The sequence below is a fragment of the Mustela nivalis genome (assembly GCF_964662115.1).
Source record: "Mustela nivalis genome assembly, chromosome: 1".
NCBI lineage: Eukaryota > Metazoa > Chordata > Mammalia > Carnivora > Mustelidae > Mustela > Mustela nivalis.
In genome coordinates, this window is record NC_139020.1 from 172,604,100 (window position 1) to 172,623,741 (window position 19,642).

A 19,642-nucleotide genomic window follows, 5' to 3' on the forward strand; every position below is an offset into this window, starting at 1 on the left:
GCAGCCTGTTTAGCCTGCCTAAAATCCTGTGGCCTTTAGGAGGTCTGGATTAATAATGCCAAGTGAGAGGGGGAAAATGGTGAGCTAATTACATTGCTTATATGTTTGCTGTAAGTATTCTGACATCTCTTGGCCATGGGCTACAGGACCCAGAGAGATGCTCCTCTGCTGCCTATGAAATGGTGATTCAGCTTCCCCAGCCACTTCTTTGTGTGCTTGCACAGAACAAAAGCTGTCATCCGTGCTGAATGTTGCCAACGTGGCCCTCCGCTGGGATATTGGAAAAGCCACTGAATGAGATGAGAACATAAAACTAGTATCTTTTGTGATCAGCATAATTTAAGAACTTGGAATCTGTGACAATAATGACTAAAATGATAAGAGCTGGTTTTCAAATAAAGTGTAATGGGAAGCCTGAAAAAGAAATAGCTTTGAAAATGAAACTCAAAATGAAGCAAATTAAGTCTCAAGTACATTTATGCAAGTCCCTGATGATTGTGGGTGTGGAGGAAGGAGGAAGAGTATTTTATTTCTTTGAGTGTACTATTTCTTCCTGACTAATCCCATGAAAAATCAGAGGTCCAAAGTTATTTATAAATTTGGATATTTGAAATTAATATTTGGGGGGAATTTTAATTAGAAGAACATTCTGTGATTCTGATGATATATCCCTGTATAATTTCAGAACCATAAGTTAAATTAATGTGGAGTGAGTAAATAGTAAAAATCATTATGATACAAATACTTTCATATCCTCCATGTACTGATTAAAATACAGCATAATACCAACTTGAAAACTGGCACCAGTTTGAATTCTATGTGTTGAAACATTAAAAATAAATCATTCACAGGCATTATTTTCTTTTGCTGTCATATGGGAAGATATATATTTCAATGGTAGTAAAATTGAGAGCAACCAAGATAATAGAAAAAAATCTAAAATGTTCCAAAGCTAAAAAGAGCATTTTTAGGAAGACAAATACATCTACCACCTTATATGACAGTGTTACAGATCTGCAGTTCAGTATGAATTTGTCACTAATCCAGAGCCCCACGTGGTGAGACCAAAATGTCTGCCACTGTCCCCTTGAGAGAATTCACGCATTACTGAAAATCCTCTATTTCAAAAAGTATGTACCTACCAGCTTTCATCTCTTCACAAGACTAATATACTTTGCTTAGGACAGCTTTAAAAGAATAGGAGATTGATGCAGAAAGCCTGGAGTTCAAATCTACATTTGACCATTAATGAAATATACTAACTAGAGACAGTGACAAAAAGTCTGAGTTTCAGACTTCTCATCTATAAAATGAAAAAAGTAACTCCTACCTGCAGTATTATTTTGAGGATTACTGGAAATGTAGTTTCATTATGGCACAGAATCACAGCCCTGGCACATTATATGCATTCAATAAATGTTAAATGCAGAGTACTTCAGATGTATTCTATCCTGGTTATTCTTTTATTTTAAAAATATCAATTAATCCAAGCTAGGAAACCGAGAAGGAATTTAAAGTATTTTGAATTTAAAAATAGGTCATCACCTGCCACTACATACATAGGACAAAATCCAGGTAAATAGGGCATCCAGGGACATCTAAGAAGAATAGTAGAGGCCAGGAATCAGTTTTAAGAATGAAGAACTAGAAAAATGATGCTAAGTTGTGAAGATTTAAAAGCTGGTACAACTTGAGGAAAGTCTATGCTTCAATTTACTAATGGAAGAGGTCTGAGAGCAGGTATCTTTTACAGATCAGGAGTGGATCATGACACAAAGCACAGAAGATAGGATCAATTCACAGAGAAGACAACACAGTCAACTAAGCCAAGAGCTTGACATAAAGATTAGTAGTCTGTATCCCTTTATGCCTGGCACATGGAAAGCACTAATACTTGTTGAATGATGGATGGATGAATGATATCAACAAAACAGTTGGTATTCATCCAAGATGAAAAGAAATCAAAGATAAGTGACTGAGTAGATGCTCAATAAATACTTTCTGTATTGAACAAATGAATGAAGGTTCCTTTGAGTCTACCGAGCAACCAATGACTAAAAGGACAAATATGTTCTCAGAATATTCTGTCAATAAAAGAATTCAAAGGATAGAAACTAGAATTCCATGGTAGGAGTCAGTGGAAATCAAGAATATCAAGTTGGCCATCTTAAAAAATACTCTAGAAGTGCCTGGGTGGCTCAGACAGTTAAGTGTCTGCCTTTGGCTCCCAACATTGGGCTCTCTCCTCAGCAGGGAGTCTGTTTCTCCCTCTCCTCTGACCTTCCCTCCACTCCTGCTCCTGTTCTTTCTCTCTCTCTCAAATAAATAAATAACATCTTACCAAAAACAAACAAAACAAAAACAAAAACAAACAAACAAACAAAAAAAACAATAAAAAACACTCCAGCACCACTTTTGTGCCTTCAGACACAGACCTCAGACTACCTCTTTCTAAGTGAGGCATAAAAGCTAGTATCTAAAAAAAACAACAAAGAGGTGTTAATTTCAGTCTGCTCTCTTTATAGGAGATAATGTATAGATGATACAGTGCTATGAAAATTGGCATCTTCAGAAGTTGGATCAGAAACAGATACTATTGATTAAAGGACCTGCTTCCTTATTCCCATGCCATCTGTAGATTTTGGGGAGAAGTTTTTACTCAAAACAGGATCAAACAAACACATATGAGTACTTACTAAAAGTTTAGCAATATATTGGTAAATACTACAACCCTTATCAATAATTCACGAAGAAAGCAGACTTATTTTCTTCCCTGCCAGTTAAAGAACATGTCTCTAAGCATATTATTTTATCTCCATAAGTAAGTTGGTTCATAAGGAGCTCCAGGATGCTTCAAGCTGAACTATTTGATTATCAACTATAGCATTACCTTGAAGTACTGGGAAATCACCCACCCTCATTTTGAAGTCAGCTCTCCAGTTGGACAAGCCATATGATCTCCAGGGTAACACCTGTCAGTGGAGGGTTTACCTGATATTATGGATCCAGAACTGTGTTAAACATTTAAAAGGTGTCAGTTGCTTCCTGCCCTATATAGCAACACACAGCACCAGAACAACAGTTATTTCCATATATTATTATATGACAATAAAACTTAAATTTTTATAAGTGAAATTCCTGAGAAATCAGATTTTTTAAAGATTATAATGCACATACTATAACGTTGGCAGCATCATGGTAGAAGAGACAATGCTCGAGCAAATATAAAGAGAATCAGTTCAACATATCCTAACATATATACCATCCTCATGTTCTCTATGACTTGTTTACAGTGGTAATCTTTACATTGTTTCATTTTAGCAATCTGAACTCATCATACCACAGGTCTTTTGATACATTAAACAAAAGTATCAATGGCAATGGAGTTGACAGAATAGAATCCCCTCATCTTCACTTTTGATTAAGTCATAAATTTAGAGTTGATTATAAAAGCACACATATATTCTGGAAAGAAAAAAATTAAAAAAGAGTTAAATTTGATAAATACTTCCTTGGGTATTCATCTCCACCTGAAGTAATTGGGGTAGAGAAGTACTACATCCTAGTTTTCAGAGCTGAACACAAGTTTGTTAACTTCTTTTTAAAATACCTTTTACAGGGTTGCCTGGCTGGCTCATTCAGTAAAGCCTGCAACTCTTGATCTCAAGGTCATGAGTTTGAGCCCCATGATGGGGGTAGAGGTCACTAAATAAGTAACTAAATAATTTAAAAAATAGTTTTTTATCTGTTTTGATATCAAAAAAATCTCTAACACAAGGGGCAGTGTGTAGGGCACACTTGCTTATCCATGGTCATTATCTTTTTCTTAACTGGAGAAAAGCCTGATTTTGTTTGGGCTTCAATTCTTTCTTCTCAAACCTGAGGATATGGTGACAGGATTGACCGGATCATTCTGTTCCAAGGGTCAGCAAAGCAAAGCAGGCCATCTGTTGTATAAACAAAGTTTTATTGGAACCAAGTAAGTCATTCCTTTATAGATGTATCTGCGGTTGCTTCTGTGCCACATTGGCAGACTGACTATCCATACCAAAGACTGTATTGTCTGCAAAGTCTAAAGTGTTCAATATCTGGCCCTTTACAGAAAATGTTTGATACCCTTAGTATAAACCAATACTAATCATCTCATTTCATATATCAATGATTGGTTTGAATAAATGGATACAACAAAATCCTAACCAATAAGATATATGGAAACATCTATAAAGAACTTCTAGAAAGACCATCCTTGCTGATCAAGAAGAACATACATAAAGAAATAGCCCCTCTTCTTCTTTTCAATATTTATATGTTTTCATACAGTAAACAAAATCTGGGCAGCATGTTTTTTGTTTGTTTCTTTTCTTCCCTAATGAGAGAAAAACTGTATGTTGAAGAAATCTGAGTGGAAAAAAAAAAAAGTGGTCCCTTGATGAAGTCACTTAACAGATTAATCAACCATGGAGACTGCCTATCAGAGAGCTTCTTTTTAGGTAAAATAACAAAGATGCTCATTTTTAAACCTACTGTGAAGGCGAGGACTTACTTTTACTTGCAGCCAAAACATCCAAATAAGATTCTCATATTCTGGAATGTCAGAGAAATAAATGACTGTCTGAGAAGAAATAAGGGAACAGATGTGAGTGCGCTAAGGAAGCACCTCCTCTTAAAAAACATTTTTATTTTTATGATAATGCAAGATCTGAAGGATCATGGAAGATCCACACTGCTTTCTACCGAATGCAGTAAAGATCCTATATTTATTGTAGATTTTAGAAATCCACTAATTAGGGCTATTTGCCATTAATCCATGATTGCAAATAGTCACTGTTATAGCTATGTTTTTTTTTTTTTTAACAAAATGACAGATTATTTCACAGGTAACTAGAGAGAAAAGAGATGATATAAACTTTATATTTACTTAAAAAAATTTTTTTTACCAATGTATGTAATATTATGTAAGTCAATCACATTTAAAATGCCATTCATTTAACAAATACATAGTAAGTACCCTCTATGTGCTAGGCAATTGAAATATAGCAAAATACAAAAACTAAAAAAAAGACCCCTGCTCTTAAGGAGTTCATATTATAGTGGGGGCAGCCAGATGACAAGACATAAGGTAAATAAGCAATATAAACAGTATGACAGGACAGGGATGCCTGGGTGGCTCAGTCGTTAAGTATCTGCCTTCAGATGGGGTCATGATCCCAGGGTCCTCCCCTAGCGGGGAGCCTGCTTCTCCCTCTCCCTCTGCCTGCTGCTTCCCTTAGTTGTGCTCACTCTCTGTCAAATAAATAAATGAAATTGTCTAAAAAATAAAAAAAAAAACCGACAACAACAGTATGACAGAAGGTAACATAGTATGCTAAAGAGGACTGGGACTATTGGAGGGAATCCTGGGGAAGGAAAGGGCGTACTATTAAATGGGGGGGAGGGGATCCACATGAATTCAATGGTATGTAATTTGAGGAAATACTTAAAGCAATTAAAGGGGTAAAGGAGGAAGTCTGCCAGAGGCTTCAGAGAGTACAAAGTGAAAACACAGGTCTGTGCCTGGCAGTGTTGAAGGTCATGGTGGCTGGACCAGAGCTAGTGAAAGAGTAGTAAAGGAAGAAATTACAAGGCTATATCATATAAAAATCTGAGGTCATTCAAAGGACTGCAGCGTATACTCAGAGTGAAAAGGGAACCACTGCAGGACTTTAAGCAGAGAAGTGTCAGAATTTGACATACAATTTAAATAAATCACACTTAGTAAAACTAGAGGTGACTGGGGTGTGGGGAAAGCATAAAAGTAGGGATAACTATTAAAAGGTTTTATAGGAGTGTAGCAGAGAGATGAAGGTAACTCAGACCAGGATGATGGAAATGAAGGTGGTAAAAACGCTATCCGTTTCGGAGTGTGCATGTTGTGTATTTGTATCTCAAAATTCTTTTTTATCTTGCTGTAACTTCAACCATACTGAAAGCTGCAAGAACACTAAAAAAAAATAAAAAATAAAAACAAAACAAAACAAACAAGCAAAAAAACCCCCTAAAGCCTTTAGGTACATTCACCTACTAAATTAGTTTCCTAGGGCTGCTGTAACAAAGTATCACAAACTAGATGGCTTAAAACAATAGAAATTTATTGTCTCACAGTTTGGGAAGCTAGAAGTCTGAAATCAAGGTGTCAGCAGGGCCATGCTCGCTTTTAGATCTGTCATAGAATCCTTCCTACTCTCTTTTCTATTTTCTGGTGGTTTACTGGCAACTTTGGCTGTTCTTTGGTCTGTAGATGCATATTTCCAATTTCTGTCCTGTGTTTGCATGACATTCTCCCTGGGAGTCTCTGTGTCTTTACATGGCCTGCTTCCTAAGAGACTACCACTCATTAAATTAGCAGCCCATCCTACTATAGTATTCCTCATCTTAACTAATTACATATGCAATGGGCCCATTTCCAAATAAAGTCACATTCTGAAGTACTGGAAGGTTAGGACTTCAACCTATTGCTTTTTTGTAGACACAACTCAACCCATAACAGAGTTATGACATTCGTATCATTTGCTTTCCTTATACATATCCATATTGTTCTTTTTTCTGAACATTTGAAATGGGTGTCATGACTTTATACCTAGATTATTTCAGTATGTCCTTTAATAGGGTTATTTCCTTTTATACCCACAGTATTGTCGCTATCTTCATTGAACCAAATATGCATACAGAACTTTTATCTGAACTGTTAGTTCACCTAGTAATATGCCTTATGACATTGTTTTCTTATACTTCAAGATCCAAGCTATCATATACTTAGTCACCACACATCTTTAGTAGCTTTTAATCTGAAAAAGTTCCTCAGACTTTTTCTTTTATGATATTGAGAGTTTTGAAGAATAAAGTTGATGGGCCATTTTTATAGTCCCTTATATCACCTTAATATTATCTTTCTAGAGTTTATATTCCTTCAAACTTAGAAGGCTGTTTTTTTTTGTTATTGTTGTTCTTGTTATTGTTGTTTTTAATAGAAGAGTCCTGAAGCATTAAGACCAGTCAGGGCCAGATCATTCTATAATTGACAACACCAGAGATGCTAGGATATCTGGAAGGAATTTTTCATTTAGAAGGAAATCCTGCAGAGAGATTAGGGAATCTGAAGAAAGAATAGATTAGGGGTATAGCTTAGAATCTAAGTATTTGGGGAAATGGGAAACTATGGATTTTTAAAATTTTGTTTTATTTTATTCCATTTATTTATTTATTTATTTATTTATTTATTTTAACTCTTCAAATATTTATTTATTTATTTATTTATTTATTTATTTATTTATTTATTTATTTTGCTGCAGGGGAAAATCGGCAAATAAAGGGACAGTCATCTGTGGTAAAGGTTCATCACATGAGTGGAAAAGGTTTAGGTATCCCCATATCACTGATGCAACAGAATCAGGAAAATGAGGAAACAAAGCAAGTACATTTTACAGTGCATGATTTCAGCAGTCTGTCATCTTAATAATGAAGCTGCAAGTGGGGCACCTGGGTGGCCTAGTCAGTTAAGTGGTTGACTCTAGGTTTTGGCTCAGGTCATGATCTCAGAGTTGTGAGATTGTGCCTCATGTCAGACTCCATGCTTAGCCGGAAGCTGGCTTCAGATTCTCTCTCCCTCCGCCCCTCCCGCTTGTGCTCTAACATAAATTAATAAATCATTAAAAACAATAAAAATAAAAAAAATAATGAAGATGCAAGTATTCAGAATCTGTTATATGCCTGGATCACAAGGCAAAACACACACTCACCACCACTACCACCACCACCTAATATTTTTTCTCATTACTTATTTTTATAAATACTGGCATTTCAATAGTGCTTTTGGTGAAATGCTAGAATGTAGAAAAGAGAAATCAGTAGATCATTTACAGAAAAAGCAGCCATGGTTTTAATGCAAAACAAACCTCACATACATGTTGCTCTATGTAACCCCCAACCGTTCTCCTCAATCTCCTCAAGATTTAATTTTGTTGGAGAAGGCCTAGGCCACTCCCTAAATCAAGAAGTGTTTGCATATGCAAGATGGATCCAGGGCTTAAAAGACCTGAATTGCTGTGTATGGATATGTGAGAAAAATTTTAAAATACAGAAGAGGTAAAAGGGTTTTGGAGAGTGGGACCAGTCTAGTGAGGCACTATATGGGTAGAAAGTGGGGATTTGAGAGACATCAGGGCAAAGCAGCCCCAAAAGGACAAGAATGACAAACAGTGATCAAGAGAGTTTTCAAATTATTTGGTATAGAATATATTCACAGCTTTCTCCAGCTTTATCACTCTTACAGTATCTTTAATACAGCAGTTACACTGCTTTTTTATTTTTTTATATGTAAAAATATATTATTTGGGGTAAAGTTGAAGAAGGCTATAATGATCTCAAGGGAGATATAAGGGCCAAAGGATCTCAAGGAAACTGAACTGAAACACCAGAAAGATTCTATATAGAAGATCCAGATAATTCCCACTAAGAAATGACTTGGGGAGGCATCTGGGCTATAACCTGGGGATGGGCACAAAGATAAGTTACCAAGGGGCTAGGAAAGCTATCCAATGAAGGCTCACTCTCAGAGCTGATGGTGAGAAGGAGACAAAAAAAGAAAAGAAAAAAAAATCTGATGAGTCACTCAGGGAATTTACTTAGGGGCCCAAGGAAGACCTCCACCAAAAGTATCCTGAAAACAGTAGAATGTATACTTGGGCAAGCTCAAGGATAGATCAATGAGGGTGAGCATCCTTCCTAAATTATTGGCTATTCTACATTCCCCGCTCCTAAAAAGTCTCACTCCCTCTTGGAAACCAGAAACTTGGTATCATCAATAAGTCAAAAATATCAACATGAATGCCTCTTGGGAGCTTTCCTCCCTTGATCCATGCTCTCGGTTGATACTACAAGCTCCCTTCCTTTGCTGTCATGAATGGCAAAAGTGGTGCCTACTCCTCAAGATCCTTTAATTCACAAAATTATGGTATTAGGTAAAAGAGGCTCAATCTGGCCTTTTACCATACCCTTTTCTACTCAGTCACCCATGTTTCAGGGGCAGATTTACTCAATACCTAAGCTGGAGAAAAGATGTAATTTAAAAACATGTGGTATCTACCCTGGACAATTTCCTCTTGGTGGGAGAGCAAGGCCAGAGGCATGACATGGTCGCACTTTCATATTTGTGATGGTCTTCCATAGACTCATCAGGCTAGAGAAGACGCCAAATATATTTTCAACCCTTACAATGTGCAACAAAGAGAAAACCATAGCAGACCATGAACCCAGGGAAAAGAACGAGAACTGTGCCTCAGGTGACTCCTGCAATCACATACCCATGTCTCAGAGAGGGAAGACATGAGGCATGAAGCTGAAGATGCTCTCAAGGGCAAATGTTTCTAAGAAGATAGTACAGTATGGCTACAGAGTCCATAGTGCCAAAAGAAACAAAGAAACAAAGAGATTTAAAGAAGAGAGAGAAAGACATTCTGAGAACCATAAAGCTCCGAAGATTGTCATACTAACTGGCCACCGAAGTAGCTCAAGGGTTCAAATAACTAGAGAATGCCCTATACAACCATGATTTTTGGTAGTCTAAACTACAGGGAAATCATGCTTTAACACCATCTTTCTTCTCAGTTAAAGCTTAAAACAGAGGCAAAACCTCAGAACCAGGCTCGTAATTGTGTCACTGACATGTCCCCGACTCAGTTTGGCTGCTACTGGCTCAAAGCCACATCCACATGGCATGCCACAGCAGGGATATGGCACCTTCCCAGGTTTTATATAACTATATGAAGGGGAGGACAAGCACCCTGGGGTAGCAGGAGCATGGATCATCTATGTTTCAGATAGTAAGACAGATCTAGAGTATTGATTTAGACAAAAATGAAGAAAATGAGTCCTCTGGCAGCCTCCAACAAGTAGAGAATCCACAGGGCATAAAGATTTGGGAAACTTCCTCACCAGAGAGAAAGACCCACCCTTCAAAAAAGAGAGGATCAACAGAAACCTGCTGAGGGAAATATCCCAGATCTTGCCCCAACAGGGTACAGGCTCTTCAAAAAACAATTCAGAGAAAGCAAGAGTCGTTTGCCTCACTGGGTTCATCCAAGAAAAGGGAAAAGTCAGCAAGGTTCCCCGCAGAATGTCAAGTGAGTATCAGACTTTGAGCAGAGCCCAGGCCTTCTTCAAAACAGAGCTGGCTTTCAGGTAGTGTAATGTGAACACTGAAGACTGCAGCACACATCAGTCATGGGCTTGATCCAGGAAGGGAGATTGCATCTAAGGCATATACTTCAAGCAAGAGAGCACAAACAACACGCCGAAGAACTCCCAGCTCAGGCAGAGCCCACAGTCGAACAATCCTGTAATTATAGACCTTCCTCCTCCTTTAAGCAAAGCAAAGTGACAAGTGCCACATTCTACTATCTTCAAGGAAATTTTAAAGGCCTAGATTTTTTGGGGAGGAGCAGGCAGTTCAGAAACAGGGATCGATGTCCTAGAAACAATGAGGAAGTCAAATGTGACTGAGGTATCCTCTTTCCACACCTCCCAAGAAGCCTGTGTCCCCATTCTATCCCCACCAGCTGCTATCCACGATGGAAGAGGCTACAGCTCACTCCCACCCCTGTTCTGATCTCTCTTTTGAGACTATCATTTCAAGTATGCCTGAAAAGTCCTCTTTCATTTCCTCCTATAAAGGGAAATGTCTTTCAATGAAAATTTCCAGTCCATGTGAACAAAATGTATTTCACTAGTTTGTTCTCTTAAGAGGATGGTCTCTGGGGCGCCTGGGTGGCTCAGTGGGTTGAGCCGCTGCCTTCAGCTCAGGTCAGGATCTCAGGGTCCTGGGATCGAGTCCCGCATCAGGCTCCCTGCTCAGCAGGGAGCCTGCTTCCTCCTCTCTCTCTGCCTGCCTCTCCGTCTACTTGTGATTTCTCTCTGTCAAATAAATAAATAAAATCTTTAAAAAAAAAAAAAAAAGAGGATGGTCTCTGTTTCTCCTTCCAAAAATATTTTATTCTGACTATATTGGTTTTTCTAATGAGAGTACTGTCTTCTCTGTAAAGTCAAGTCTTACATAATCCCAGTAGTTTGGGCTGATTAAGTGAGCATCATTCTCAAACAGGACATTCCATCCAAGGCTTTAGTTGTATTGTCATTATTTCCAGTTATATATAATTCAGATATAAAAGAACTGCTCTCCTTCCCAGTGGGGGGGGGGAAATGATTTAAGCTCAAAATTGACAAGAACACAAACAATTAAAGACTAACAAACCAGATTATCATCTTTCACCCACAGAGAACAAATCTCTATAAACTGTTAATTCACTTTCAGAGACAACCAAATGGTAGACCATAAAACAAAATTCCTAATCATGCTTGTCACTAATGAAGAATAACTTATCAGGTCAAAAATGAACCCAAAACAAACACACACACACCACGGAATTAGTAGAGAACGAAATTAAAAAGAGAAAAACAAAGGAAACAAAACTCTACCGCTTCTTTGGATTCACTTCTAGAAGCGGAGAGAAGACATGAGTAGGTTTAAATTTCCTACAGAGTATAGTTCTTTTGTGATGAAATTCACCTGTTCTGACAATTGAACCCTCTAAATATCTCAGGGGAAGATCTCCAAAGCTCATAAATATAATCAATTTTTAGAAACTCAAAATCATGATTTTCATACAGATATAAGATTGACAGGTATTAAAGATTTTATTTTATTCATCATGAGCAAACCAGTCAGATGTTATAAATGTTTTCTGTTTCTAGATATATTTTGAAAGTAGATACAAAGACTTCCTGGAAGACAGACTATGTGATGTGAGTTATTGAACTCACTTCTGTAGAATATGTGAATCAAAACTAAAATTTTATCTCTCAACCATATGTAAATAGATTTTTTTTTAATCCAGCACTTTTATAGTTGATTTTTCAGTATTTGTGAACACCAAAAGCATGTTCAGTATAATTCAAAACAAAGAAGAAAACACCTTCTGTTAGGAACAGTCATTTTAAGTTGAACAAAATTATTCGGGAGGGAAAAAAAAACACACACACACATGCTGCGTTAGTGGCTTTATCTCGAAAGTGCCAGTTCTCCACCAAGACAAAAACAAACTTATGGGGAAATTTTGCTTGGAAAATAGCTCCCAAATCACCAATAATTGGGTTATAAGAAGACATATTTTGTTCTATTAATGTTATAATGAGTTACATATTCAATAGCCTTTTGGCTGATTGACCCATAATTTTAAACACTAACTTGGCTAATTTATAACATATACAATAAGCTGCATATTCAGTAGCTTTTTTTTTGGCTGCCTACCCTACATTTTAAACACTAATTCGGATAGTTCATGATGCATATAGATGGTAAATATTATATACTGGCTGTTTATTAAAGAAAACTTGAAAATTTCCTATGTAATGACAAAGGGACAAACAAGAAACAACTAATGTTGTATCTGCAGACTTTACTAAAGATGACTAACAAATTTATATCATCTCTGGTTGATTAATGTTATTGTTAATTCATTTATGGTCTTGCCTTTGAGTAGGTAACAACTAACAGGAAGATAGGTAAGTAAGTAGATTACAACTAATAAGTAGATAGATAAAGAGATGAAGCTGAATAAGGAAAAAGGAAAATACAATGGATAAATCTGATTATCCACTTAAAAGGATTATCACTGACTGCATTGTGAACTAGGCACCACCTAGTGTAGTGCATTTACTAAGATGCCAGCCTCAGCAGTACCATCCCAGACATGCTGGACCACAAATGTTATCATAGTGGAACATCATGTAATTGATGATAAAATTACACTTGGCTAGAACCTACCACTCTATTACATTTTCTTAAAAATCCATCCATGGTTGGAATGGATTTGCTGTAGTTAATGTAAATGCCTAGAGGCATTCAATACCTGTTCTTGCAAGGGAACCAGCAATGACAGAGAGAACACCAACTAAAACTAGTTCAAATTATTTGCTTATTCCATGCTCTAATTTGTATATGGAAATGTAACTACCAATCCATCAAAACTGTTGCTGCCTTCTTCGGAAAACTTATGTTTGATTAGCCCATATCTGTTTACTAAACTTGTGATCAAAAGGATGCTTTTCTCTGATAATCCAGTCAAAAGGACAATATGACAGTTAAAAACAGAATGATAATTACTAATCGATAAGAGATTAAAAAGCAACTTTGTCTTTTCTAACATTAATTTTAAGTCAATCAGCCACTGTATTTAAAACTTGAGTTACAAAAACAGCAAAGTTACAGGAGTCAATAACACTGGATTAATAGTCAGTAGGCTGGGATCCCCATTCTAAATATAATGTGCCCAGAGACATTTGACTTCATTTCCCTGTGTTTTCTTTTTTTTTTTTTCCCCTCAAAAATAAACCAAATATATGTTAGGGGAGTTTTAATATGTTTAATACATTTGGCTGAATATGAGTTTTCAGTATTTCACATAAGTTACGTATCCCTTTATGCAAAGCTTAGTAGTGACACCCCATCACCCTTCACTACCTACACATCTAATATAGGGATTAGCTAATAGTCTTTAAATATCTGGGGTCTTCTAAAACCCCTGAGGTGGCCAAGTTTGTTTTCTACTACTGTTTAAGAAATTAGGCACCAATTCACGAGTGTCATTTTTAATACCTAATATATTATTTCAATAATGCATCAATCACTTAAAAATGATGAGAAAACACTTTACAACATAGTTATGACAATTTCCCAAATAAAGCTTTTTTGAAGGTCATGCTGGAGTCATTACAGCCAATGGATTTGGAGGTTCACTTTAAGCAGAACCATTTTGTTGTGCAGATAAAACATATTTCACTGATAAGCTGAAGACAAACAAGTTTCCTATGTAGTTGGCCTCAATAAAATGTTAACACAATGAGTCCGGCCTAATCATGAGCAGTAACCAGATGGCTAGGCAATATTTGACACATGACTTATCTGTCAATGCTTATAGCTACATACTCAATTCACTCTGGGTTTGACCTTGATTGTCTTACAGACTCTGTCAATCACAATGGCATGTGATTCTTCAATCCAAGGTAAATTTCCTCTATAACTACAATCAGATGGTTGCTAAGGCATTGCTGTCAGTCACGCAGTTATCCCCAAAGGTCGGCTTTCTATGAGTGTGTGTGATAGTCAACAAACTTCCAGTTAAAATGCCATAAAAAGACAATTTATGCTGCATTTGAGATAAGTTGCCAGGCCTAGCTATCGGGAGAGTTCAATTTAAGAAAGTGAATTGGGAACTTAATTCAATGGATAAGGAAGGTCAAGAGTAACCCTAACAATCAAATTATAATTGTAAGAAACTCTATTCACATCAAGTCTGTTACACAATCCTGAGAGAAGTCTGAGCCATTCAAAATACTCTTGCTAGGACCACCAAATGAGCAAGTGGACCCAAAATATGTGTTTCTTATTTGAAAAGAGTAAGACAAAAATTTGTCGTCAAAGAGAATTAGGTCTGGATCACAGCTCACTATTCACTATACAACTTTGATAAGGTGAAACTTTCTGAGCCTCACTAATCTGTAATGTAAGAATGTACAACTTATCTTTTTGGACTTTATGAGGATTAAATCAGGTAATAAATGTAAATGTACTCAACATCATATATGACCTAATAAAGTAGTTCATAAATCTTGGTTTTATCCCTATCCTTCTAGCAAACTTTTTAATATAAAAAAGTAGGTGTTTGTTTAGGTTAAACATATTTTTTACCAGAGTATGAAATATAAACTGATAGAAAATCTATAAATCAGGGGCACCTGGGTGGCTCAGTGGGTTAAAGCCTCTGCCTTCAGCTCAGGTCATGATCCCAGCGTCCTGGGATCGAGCCCCACATCGGGTTCTCTGCTCAACAGGGAGCCTGCTTCCTCCTCTCTCTCTGCCTGCCTCTCTGCTTACTTGTGGTCTCTGTCTGTCAAATAAATAAATAAAATCTTTAAAAAAAACAAAAAAAAGAAAATCTAAAAATCAGAAAGCAAACTATATAACTCGTATTTCCATCATGTAGGTATTGATCAATATAATCAATATACTTACACTATTAATTCAGTAGCCATAAGCTATATGTGGCTACTAAGCAACTGAAATGTAGTCAAATGAGGGGGGGCTTAAAACAACAGTAAACATTTATTATTTCACATAATTTTTGTGGGTCAGAAATTTAGGAGCAGCTTAGCTAGATAGTTCTGTAGGTTGCAGTCAAGAAGTCATCCAGAGAGGTACCTGAAGGCTTGACTTAGAGGATCTGGCTTCAAGATGATTCACTCAGGGCACCTGGATGCCTGAGTTGGTTGAGCAACTGCCCTCAGCTCTGATCATGATCCTGGAGTTCCAGGATTGAGTCCCGAATCAGGCTCTCTGCTCAGCAGGGAGTCTGCTTCTCCCTCTGACCCTGTCCCTTCTAATGTTCTCCCTCTCTCTGATTCTCTCTCTCTCTCTCTCTCTCAAATAAATAAATAAAATAAAATAAAGTAAAATAAAAAGATGATTCACTCACATGGCCAGGAAGTTGATGCCGGCTTTGGTAGCATGTCTTAGTTCTCCATCCTATGGAAACCTCCATGGGCCTGCATAAGCATCCTTAAGGTTCCACATCACTTCTGGCTTAGCCAAGAGAGAACTAGGCAAAAGCTCCATGATTTAGTCATGGAAGTCATACTCTGTCATTTCCAAAATGTGGCTAATCTGAATTGAAATGTGCTGTAAGTAAAATGCATATCAGATTTCAAAGACTTAGTACAAAAAAAGTAACAATTCATTAATAATTTTTACACTATCTCTGAATTAATGATCGTTTTAAATAAAATATTAACTAAAATTAATTTTACCTGCCTCTTGCTGCTTTTTTATGTGACTAAAAGAAAAATTTGAATTGGATATGTGGTTCACATACTATTTCTAAAGAACCATGCTGATATAACTAGTTGGATCTTTATGGATTTCTACATGAACAAACTTGGGAACCACTTTTACACCCCATTCTAAATAAAGCTTTTGAAAATTAAAACAGAAACACTGAGTATGAGTATTGGAATATTAAAAGTTCTGCAGAAAGAATACTGGGGAAAAAAATAGAAGTTCAGTGTAAAATTGCTAATGGTGGTGTTAGTCATGAAAAACACATTGTCCTCAATGACATTCATAGTATGCACTCTTAATAGGGTAGTATTTTTTGTTATAGTTACAAGAAGAAAAACATCATCAATGCTGAAAGTTGAAGTTTATTATCTCAACTTCATTGGATGTATGAGGAATCCCATTAATGAAATCTAACTTTCGCCTCTCCTTACCAATTCATCCTATTTGAAGTAACATGGAAATGTCAATTTGATGGCTCAACTTAATCTACAAAAGAGAAGACCAGGAAGAAAACTTTCTTATTTTCCCCCAAGAAGAACAAAAAAATTAAATAAATTTAAAAAAATTTAATCCCACTGATAATTTGTATTTGACCAGAAATATTTTAATCATGTGAGCACTTAATAAGGTACAAATAATTATGTGCAATTACATGATAATTACTTTCAATGTAATTACCATGCCTTTGCAGCTTTGTTAGAGATAATCAGATGGTTACTGGTGAACTGCAAATTAATTGATAACAGGACATTTATAATTACAAATGATCATGATTACTTTCGAGTAATATAACTTTAACATCCATTTAACAGGAATGTCACAGAATAAGTAAGATTAGATCATAAATGTATTTGTTTCATTTCTAAGCCAAAGGATGCCCTGTGCCTACTGTTTGTTAGAAAATGTTTCGGTCCTATATACACAGCCTATTTGGGATTAGTCTACAAATCAGAAATCTTCTCCATACTTACACTATACTATCTGTATTGTGATCTAGATTGTGTATTTAAAGGGATTTAAGCAACAAATTATAGTTTTAGAGTTGGAAGATAAATTGATGGGAGACATTAAATACCTTAGATCACACAGTGTGAAAGAACTAAATAATTTCATTATCTCTTCATTTTCAGTCTAGGATTACATGACAGTAATATCTCACAAACCTAAATGCTTCACGTACTACTCATAATATTGCAGTATTTATATACTTACCCTCTATTACTTAATAATAGATTCAATCCTAAATGAATTCTCTGTTTTCACCTCATCCTAAAAATTCATACCTGCAAATTTATTAGGATGATGTTAATTACATTTTTTTCCAAATCAGATTAAAGCTAACATGTATCTACTATTATAAATACTATATTCTGTTACAGAATGCCTACCAAACATTGTGAAACACTGTGCTACATCACACTCCCACTGATGCTAGAATTCTTTAAGGTTAAAAATGGCTTAGAATAGTACCCTGGCACATCAGAAAACAAAAAAATTCTAAGCACCTTTGTGTAGAGCAATGCATTATATAATAAATTCAATGCAAAGATCTATGTGTTATCACCCTGGCCCTTGAGAAACTCAAAGCTCGCACACAGTATAAAAGCCTTACACAAATACATTCAATACCAGGCAGCATGAAATGCATTCTATAAAAGAGGTACATCCTCCTACAGAATGTCACAGGTCTTAGTTATATCATTCCTGGCTGAAGTAAACAGTAGTGGCTTTGCAATAGAGGAAGAAAATGAGCCAGAGCTTGAGTGTCTTAAAGTTTAGGAATGTCAAGTAAGGACACATAAGACAGAAAATGCAGAAAGAAAAATCATGGTATGTGTGGTAGTTAACTTTTATGTAACAACTTGGCTTGGTTATGATGCTCAGTTGTTTGGCCAAACAGTAGTCTTGATATTGTTGTGAAAGTATTTTGTAGATATGATTAATATATATAATTAGTTGAATTTAAGTAATGATTACCCTCCATAATGTGGTGGGCCTCATCCAAACAACGGAAGGTCTTTCAGCAAAATCTAAGGTTTCATGGAAAAGAAGGAATTTTTTCTCAAGACTATAACACAGAAATTCTGTGATTCCAGCCAGTCACCCTGCCCTAAAGTTTTCAGACTCAAGACTAATATCAACTCCTATCTGAGTATCTAGCCTCCCAGCCTGTTCGGCAAATTTCAACTTCAAGAATCAACATTAATTCTTCCCTGAATTTCCAGCCTGAAATCCCACCCTATTGATTTCAACTTAGCAGACTCCACACTGTATGGACCAATTCCTTAATACATATTATATATGTGTCTATATACAAATATAATATAATATAATATAATATGCATATTAATACTGTCAATATTATTAATATTATATTATATTATACATGTATATATAATAAATGTATTCCTTAACACACACAGACACACAGCCACAATCCCACTGGTTCTGTTTCTCTGGAGAACCTGATAAAGCATATTAAGATAAAAGTAAAGGCACACAAGAATACAGGGAAACCACTGAAAAGTAGATTTGGAACAGATAGCAGAGGAATGCTGAAGAATTCAGATGTGAGGAAGAATTCAAAAAGTGGCCACTGAAGGTGTATGATCAGAGGAAAACAATCCAAGAGGTACTTTAGGAAGACAAATGTGTCAGTGATATTCCCGTTGGACCAAAGAGACAAAAGATAACAGATGTAGAGAAACCAGGTAAAACATTATTATCAACATTTAATAGTTAATCTTCCCAAACCAATAAAGTCTATGAAAAATCACACTGATAATGCTGAATTCCTTCTAGTAATAAAAATGATATGGTGATGAAACCATGTACTTCCCCTTGCACATTTGACTTAAGGGCTCCTTTGAAAAAAAGTTTTAGCCCTTCTTGCTCTAAACATTTTTCATGATTCCTTAATAGATACATGCTCTAGAATTACTCACCACCACAATTTTGCTTTTATCTATATTTATGTAACTGACATGCAACATAGAAATGGATACGCAGTGGTGTTTATGAAGAAAAAATAGTTCCCTCTGACTGCTGAAAGTGGTTTTTTTTAAGATTCTGTTTTTATTCAGTTGACAGATCACAAGTAGACAGAGAGGTAGGCAGAGACAGAGAGGGGGAAAGCAGGCTCCCCGCTGAGCAAAGAGCCCTACCTGGGCTTGATCCCAGGACCCTGAGATCACGACCCAAGCCGAAGGCAGAGGCTCCAACCCACTGAGCCACCTAGGTGCCCCTGAAATTGATTTTTTTTAAAATTCATATTCTTGCATTTATCTACGTGTGACAACAAAGGTAACTTGGCTGATTTCCTATTGACTTCTATTTGACACAAAGTTATTTCTCAACACATTCCTGAAATTCAAAGAAGGGTCCAATTTCAGGTTATTGGCCTTGCCATGATGTTTATTTCTTGCCTTCTTAGTGCTTATATAGAGTACTTTTTTTATTTTACATTTAAATTGACTTAAATATATATCTCCCAAACTATAGAAAATAACGTAAGATATACCCAATAAATTTAGAAAGCAAAAACAAAGGTGATACCATGCTAATCTTTTTCTTTAAAGGAGTCTTATATTAATTACAGTCATTAGCAAATATCTTCCATTATTTGGACCATATGTGCACATCACCAAAACTATTTATTTAATATTTTAAATTTAAACACTTATTTTACATATGTCATAGCCAAGAGAATCTAAGAAA

At 36.1% G+C, this 19,642-nt stretch overlaps 1 protein-coding gene across 11 annotated transcripts in view; it reads right to left on the reverse strand.

Moving 5' to 3' along the window:
• Window positions 1–19,642, reverse strand: part of CNTN4 (contactin 4) — a 930,864-nt gene that overhangs the window by 833,629 nt on the left and 77,593 nt on the right. For 2 of the 11 annotated variants that reach the window (XM_082711572.1, XM_082711574.1), the window contains exons 2-3: window positions 17,138–17,208; window positions 15,564–15,766 (exon numbers count right to left, since the gene is read on the reverse strand). The exons of the other annotated variants lie outside the window; for them this stretch is intronic. The gene's annotated coding sequence lies outside the window, so the exon portion shown is untranslated. The remainder of the gene's footprint in view (window positions 1–15,563; window positions 15,767–17,137; window positions 17,209–19,642) is intronic. 11 annotated transcript variants of the gene reach the window in all.